Raw genomic sequence first — 7,942 nt, 5'->3', positions numbered from 1 at the left:
TATATTGATTTCAAACACTATTTCTATTATATTATTTTGATTCTATTAAATAGTCTTAATTTTTTTTCAGTAAAGTTCTTTTAAAATTAATTATTTTCCAGTTAGAGTGGGCTCTTTTAGTTTTCAGCTCATTCTATAGCTTTCAATACTATTACTGCTTCTTATTCCTTTACGATAAACATTATGCAAACAAAATAGCATTATTCTTCAATTAGGACAAGCCTGTTCTTACTTATAGCCCAATATCCCAAGATGGTAATATCACTTTATCATGACAATGTCCTCCTTAAATGAAATGGCTGGTTGTTTGGATCTCTATAATTTTTTGTCATTTATATGTGTTGTCTTAGTACTTTTAAATATTCTTAGCAGCTTGAAATGTTCATCCCATGATTTTCAGGTGAAGGTGAAAGGTAACTTGCTTGAAGATAACTCCATTAAAAAACAAAACAAAACAAGGAACCTACCACATTCTATTAATTTAGGAGGCTAACATGGTCAAAAGGAAAACACTTGTCAACACACCCTGAGAACACTGGACTCTGACATGTCTAAAGAGTATATGACACATTTATCTTCCAGTTTAACTCAAGTGACTTCTCTCTACTGTTACACTCCTGGTTGTCTTCTGAAAAAACATCAAACATATCCATGGGAATTAATAAGTTTATTTTGAAATTGAATTAAAATTCCCCCTGTGTTTCAGCTTATTTGATAAGCTTTGTTCAAGCACATTTATTTTATTTGACAATAAATGAATTTCAGTAAATATATATTAGTAAATACATACTGATAATAGTAAATATATACTGATTTTTTCTTCAATAAAACATAATTATTGAATCCAATTTATACTAATACACTGGATAATAAAATTTGAAAAAGAATACAATAATGTGTGGGGAAAAGCCAGTTCTATTCCAGTCAGTGTTAGCCATATCTCAATAAAAATGTAGCCATACATTTTTTCTTTGAATGTTTAAAAATCACTTCAAGTTGTTACACCTATGTACAGAAATTTCTGATGATGTCAGTTTCTCTATATGCAGTATACAAAGTACTGAACAAAAGAAAAGCAATGGCAATTCAAGGTCGCTCACCTCTTTTTGTCAATGTCTGACTTCAACCTGTTCTCTGTCAGTTTTGGACCATAGTATCACAGAATCATGTAGGTTGGAAAATATCTTTAAGATCATGGAGTCCAACTGCAAACTGTGAATCACTTCCATGCTGTCAGTCTTTCTGTGCTTCTGTGGTGGGCTGACCGTGGCTGGGTGCCAGGTGGCCACCAAAGCTGCTCTGTGACTCCCCTCCTCAACAGGACAGGGGAGAAAAAATATAATGTAAAGCTCATGGGTCCAGATAAGGACAAGGGGCGATTGCCCACCATTTACCATCATAGGCAAAACAGATGCAGCTTAGGGAAATTAACTGAATGTATTACTAATTAAATCATAGTAAAATAATGAGAAATAAAACACCTTCACCCCTGCTTTTTCCCAGGCTTAACTTCAGTCTCTACCTCCCCCCTCCAGCAGTGCAGGGGAACAGGGAATGGGGGCTGCAGTCAATCACATGCTGTCCCTGACTCTCCTTCCTCCTCATGGGAAGGACTACTCACACTCTTTCCCTGCTCCATCATAGGGTCTCTCCCACAGGGGAGAGTCCTCCATTAACTTCTCCAACATGAGTCCTTCCCATGCGCTGCAGTTCTTCATGAACTGCTTCAGCCTGAGTCCCTTCCAGGGGGTGCAGTCCTTCAGGAGCAGGCTGCTCTGGCGTGGGTTCCCTGTGGGGTCACATGCACTGCCATCAAACCTGCTCCAGCGTGGGCTCTTCTCTCCACAAGGGCCACAGGTTCTGCCAGAAATCTGCTCCAGTGCAGACTTCCCAAGGGTCACAGGCTACTTCAGGCATCTATCTTCTCTGACATGGGGTCGTCCATGGTTTGTAGGTGGATCTCTACTCCTCTATGGAACTCCATAGGCTTCAAGGGGACAGCCTGCCTCACCACGGTCTTCACCACTGCTGCTGAGGAATCTGTTTTAGCACATGGAGCATCTTCTTCCCCTCCTTCTGCACTGGCCTTGGTGTTCACAGAGTTGGTCTTACATATTCCCACTCCTCTCTTTCCTGGCTGCTCCTGCTCCCGCACAGTAACTTTTCCCTTTCTTAAATTTGTTACTACAGAGACACTACCACTGTGACTGATGGGCTTGGTCTTGGCCAGCTGTGGATCTGTCTTGGAGTCCACTGGTGTAGGCTTGCACACAAATGTTGTTACCATTGAGCACAGCCTCAGAAACCTTTCTTCCTACAGTTCTTCTTTTGCCTCATTGTAGGGGACTGTAATTAATTTCTCACCTTTGGAAAAAATCAGAGACAAACTATTTTTGCTAGTAGCAGTGTCATTACAATTTCAGGGTAGTCTGATATGGTAAAGAGTCAGAAATTGTTTCTTAAATAAATAGTCTATTTAAAACTTCTGCTCTCTTGAGCAATAAGCCTCAGAAGCAAAGCCAAAAGGACAGTATATTCACTGGAACCTGGAGATTCACCGGGGTTTGGTTTTTTTAATTATTTTTGTGAATTGCAATCAAACATGATGCATCACTTTACCTGAAAAAAAATATTTGGCAAATATTGGTAAATGAAGAACGTCATGTAATTAAAATATTTTACTTGGAAAATACTAAATATTTTCTTAAAATACTTTTAAAAAAACCCTACTTTAGAATGGTAAATAAATTTTAATGTAAATCTAATATTGTTGAAGCAATTTTAAAAATTCAAATGACACAATAAACAAAACACTCTGTTCCTTACTAAATAAAGGTTTTATCCCCACCTGACTGAGAAAAACCTGAATGGTTTTAGTTCAAGCTTGCTCCTCTCACCAATTTACTTTTTTGCCTTTAGGGAACCTAAAAATTCTTTATTTCTCTCCAATAACATTTGGTTCCACTGAAAGACAACAGAAGGAAATTTGAGAGACAAAAATAAACAGACTGTGAGGATGCCTCATTTCAAGAAATGAGGAAGCAGATACTAGAAAGAGTGTCCACAAATACGAAAATTGTAGGAACTTCACGTTCTCTACTCTCAAAGTAAAGACAAAAATCTATTTTAAGAGCAAATCTGCAAAAGTCTTGTACTAATTCACTGTCTGCATATACATGATTAATGGCTGTGGTGAATAGGTTGTGAATGATAGTGCTCTGCTTAATGGAGATGAGTAGACATGTACTCTGTACAATTATGAAATAATGTGTGTTTTGCTGCGTAAGGGTTGAGACTAAATGCTCTATGTAAAGCTGAGAGGAACAAAAAAGTAATCTGGTTAATTAATTAATTATCTTCAAGGGAACTGCTTAAATAAAAGAATATTGGTCAATACAAAATAATTCTTAATAAATTAATGTTTTAGTATCAGATGAGGTCAAAACTTTTTTAAAATGGTATGCACACAAATGACCTAATAATCATTCATATTATAAGTATGTTGAAGAGTTTCTGTAACAGTATATGTAACTGGACAGCTGTGCACAAATGCAAACATATATTTATGTCTTTTAACTCAGTTCTATTTGGAATGTAATGTGATACTGTTTGCATCACACTATAAGCAGTAAAACTGCCTCTTTCAAGAACTCATTCCCATAAAATGCCATTTACAACAGATGGACGTAGAAATAATGCATTAAATAAGGAACAAATATTTACACCTCTCAGCATATCATGGTTATCCATTAAAATTCAGCCTGCAGTAGGACTAGAATATATTCTTACCAATGTGATATTTCAGTATTTGAAGAAAGCATGTCTTCTCTGCCGTTACTCCTATCATTTGGCATCATATGATGTCAGTTTTTTCCAATAATAATAAAAATTACTTGTTTTCTGACATTTCACCTGAATACAGGTTCTTAATAAGACCATAAAGCCGTAGTAAAGGTTTGAAAAATTCTTTAATCCACCTTTTATAAATACAGAATATTTTTTCCTAAAATGTGTGGTTCTGTAAACAATACAGGACATTTTGCAAAGATCTTTGAAGGACTGAGTTTTAAAGGTGGCAAAAAATAAGTCTGTGTTTTCCCTAAAAATCTATTTCAATTATTTAGGGGGACAGTCCAGACTTTGTTTCAACTTCCTTTATATTCAGCAGAGTTGACTGAACTATAAAACATAAACTATGTTTCAGCAGCTAAATTACGTATTTTAGGGTAAAATTATTTTAAATGTTTTTGACTGACTCATGAAAGAGAAAAGGTTCTTGGAAACAGTCAGTATGGATCAGCTAGGGATGAACCATCAGTCTAATAACTTCTCCAATCAAATATCCAGATCTTCATGTGAAGAGAAAGCAATCAAAGGATCTCCCAATACCTCTGCAGAGTACATTAAGAATATGGATTCAGAATTTCCACAGTAGTGCATGACAGGAGAATTAGAAGCAATAGGCATTAGTTGAGACAGGAGAGGCTCTATCTGGTATGGAAAACTTTTCCATCATTAAGAACTGGAAGAGATCGTCCAAAGACATGATGAAGTCTTCATCTTTGAAAGTTTTCAAGATCTGACCGAAACAAGTGCTGAGAAACCCAGTCCAATATTGAAGATAAACCTGTTTTCAGCAGGAAGTTGGATCAACAGCCTACTCAGGTCCCTTCCAATCTTAAAAATTCTGTGATTCTAATTAGGGATAATCAGGCGATGGACCTGAAAAGTATGTCCTGATCTGAACTAAAGTACTAATATAGGTGCATCCCATAGACATATACTGTATACTGAATTAGTGTTGATATAGGAAATAAAGGAAATAATGCATCATAAACTCAAATTATTTTAAATTGTCAAAAAGCATTCAGATGAAGACAATAATGCTGCAGTTGCACTCATTAATTTAAAAAAGAAGTTTGGACACTGACCTTCACCGGACTTTGATAGAAACAGATGAGAAGAAGCACGATCTCTTCATGGTTAATATATTTTGAAGGTAAGAAACAAAGATAGAAATAAGTAATTAATTTTTTAAGGGAAGAAGATTGACAGCATACATCTGAACTATGGACCCTAATGTAAAGGTATTATGATCTCACAAAAGAAATGGGAAAATAATTGACAAAATTCAATGCTCCTATGAAATTATTCAAGTTAATCAGTTTAATGCTGGCTTTAAACTATAATTGGATAATGAAATAACAAGGGAAATTCAGTATTAATAAAAACAACATAAAGAGTATTTAGAAAAGCAGTCCTAATTATGCATGCATAACGATAAGTCTTAGTCATTAAAAGTCAGGAAACAAACCTTAGAAAGACTTTAGAACGTGTTCTGAAATTGTCAGTGACAGCTGGAAGTGGTACTAGAATGTTAGGAAGCAAAACCCAATATAATTATATCATTATGTTAATCTTTGATGCACCTGGATCTTCAATATTATGATCAAGTCTAGTCTCCCTGTTTCCAAATGAACCAAAAAGATACAGAACACATTGACAAAATTATCACTGAAGTGGAAATCAATTTCTGAGATTCCCTGAAATGGGAATGAAAAAAGGGAAATAATGACATATTAGGGTATAGTAAATAGCTCATGCAAGACTATCAGGAACATTTATAGTCAAAATATGCAGTAATAAAGGTCAATAAGTGTCATGAGTGATATAAAAAGGCTGAATAACAAAAGCCCACCTGTTACACATCTTAACTCAAGAAGGAGGCAGAAATTAATGTAGTAATAAAACAGTTGAAATGAAACAATAAGAAATACTTCTTCATCTGCTAGAAAATTCCATCACAGAGTTTAGAATACAGTGGGGGCCTCCAGTATAAGTATCTTTAAGGTCAATTAAACACATTTGAGTAAGACAGTTCCATCAAGACCTATGAAATAAGAAGGTCTTAAAGGAAATATTCAGCTCTGAAAACTGCTAAACCTCTAGTTGCCAAAAGTTAGGATGCTATTTCAAGGAAATGGTATCTTCTGTATGTGAATCATCACTATTCTTTTTTTTAAGACTTTAAATTGCTATCTGAGGCTTCCACAGCAAATTATATTTTTTTAATGACAAATGCCTATTTTGCTTTATTTTGATATACCATAGAACTTCACTTCAAATCCAATATATTGATAAGGGTTAAATTGCATATTTAGATTTAAACATGCCTTTAATGAGGTAAAACCAACAGGACATAAGTGTGTCTTTGAATGTCTTGACTTGGACAAATTATTATTTCTTATTTTAACTGTGACATGGGTCCTTATTTTAGAAGATGGTAAGCATACTACCCATCTTCCAAAGACCGTTATAGAGGCTGGCAACCCAAACCCCCCCATTTTTTAGAATGCTTGAGACAATCCATATTCATGTAAATCTTGTACTTAATTATTACATGAGCAAAATCACTTCTACTAAAGATAGCTTTCTTTTCTATTACTCCCCTGCAATAACTTTCATTTGAGAGAGCCTGATGATAGCTATCTGTGCTAAATGACTGATCAGTACAAAGATGTTAGCGACTTTGCAGCCCTGCAGGATAGCAATCCATCTCTGTATCTAACACCTGCTTAATGGACCACAGGACATTTCTAAATCTCTCTACTGACATATTTGAGAAGGCCACCCTAGTGTTAAGCAGCAATGAAGCTGGTTTTACTGAGACAAGACTTTCTGTTTGCCTACTGGAAAACAAAATTCGGTGCATGTAAAACCTTTTTGAAGCAACTGTTGATGATTTTCAGTACCTGCAGCGAAGATTAAATTAGCAGCCATGGGATGTGTTTGCTTTTTTCTCTGCTGGAAACAAAATACACAGCTTTTTCTACAAAGAAATCTCTCAATGATTCTTGTTTCTCTTGGGAATATTTAGTAATGGATGTATTTATAAACTGATTATGTATTTCTTACTAGTGCATGCATATCTAATATGCACAGCAACCTGGACAAGATTAAAATTTTAAAATAAATAAATATAATTATTTTGATGGTTAATAGTAAATATGGAAACACAGAAGATATAAATGTATTAAATATTGAGTTTCATAGCAAATAAATAGACATGAGTGACATATCCTAAAAGCAGAGGTATACAAAATAAAAGTCAGGCACCACACAAAATAAAAAAAGAGATTTATGGCCCTAAAAAAGAGGGGGAAGAGGGGTGCAAGGGCAGGGCAGGGAGGAGCATTTCAGTTAAAAAAAGAAAGATTTGGGAATACAGAATAGTGACACGAAGGGAAAAGATAAACATTAACTTGCTTGACCAAGGGTAGAGTGCCTATCTCTGAGAAAAGCAAGACCATAAATTCAACAGAAGGCTCAAAAAGATGAAAGATGTAAAGCAGATAAAATGAGCCTAGCCTGTGGAAAGGTAGCGCCAAGATGAAAATGGTCATACTCAGTCCGGAGAAGAGTTCTATGATACATACAGCTCCATGTTCCAGAGCTCCATGTTCCAGAGAGAAAATAGTAATACCACTGACAATGGAATTGGGAATGAGGTATCAAATACAGAAATGACACTTAAAATTGGGAAAATGCTATCAGAAGGAAAGGAAATTGATGTTCTCAGATGGAGTAGGAAGAAATAATTAAAAAAAAAACTACTAGGAAAAGCTGTATAAAAAACGTAAATGCCACCAGTATCTCATGGGCTACAGCAACAGTTCCCATTAGAAACACCAGAGAGATTACAGCAAAATTGAATAACCAGTCCATTTGACTGGAATGGAAATTAATATTTGCTGATAATAGACAGCTACATGTAACACTGAATAAAACATAAAGATAATTAGGGCTAAGTCATCATTTATTCTTTAGAATTGTTCTGGATTGTAGTATTGAAATAAGAACAGAATGTTGGCCAGAGTTTAGTGATGAAAATTTCAACAGATTTATAAAGATTTAGCAAATAAATGTCAGCCATTTAGGAAAT

General features: G+C 35.2%; 1 long non-coding RNA gene across 1 annotated transcript; it reads right to left on the bottom strand.

Moving 5' to 3' along the window:
* Positions 1–648: 648 nt before the first annotated feature.
* Positions 649–5,118, bottom strand: LOC109144941. Its single transcript, XR_002046003.2, has 2 exons — positions 4,932–5,118; positions 649–2,619 (listed from the first exon to the last, which is right to left on the bottom strand). It is a non-coding gene; the product is annotated as an uncharacterized LOC109144941 (long non-coding RNA).
* Positions 5,119–7,942: the final 2,824 nt, after the last annotated feature.

This window comes from Corvus cornix, chromosome 4 (assembly GCF_000738735.6).
Source record: "Corvus cornix cornix isolate S_Up_H32 chromosome 4, ASM73873v5, whole genome shotgun sequence".
NCBI lineage: Eukaryota > Metazoa > Chordata > Aves > Passeriformes > Corvidae > Corvus > Corvus cornix.
The sequence above is the reverse complement of the archived record's forward strand: the minus strand, read 5'-3'. Positions and strand labels throughout refer to the sequence as shown.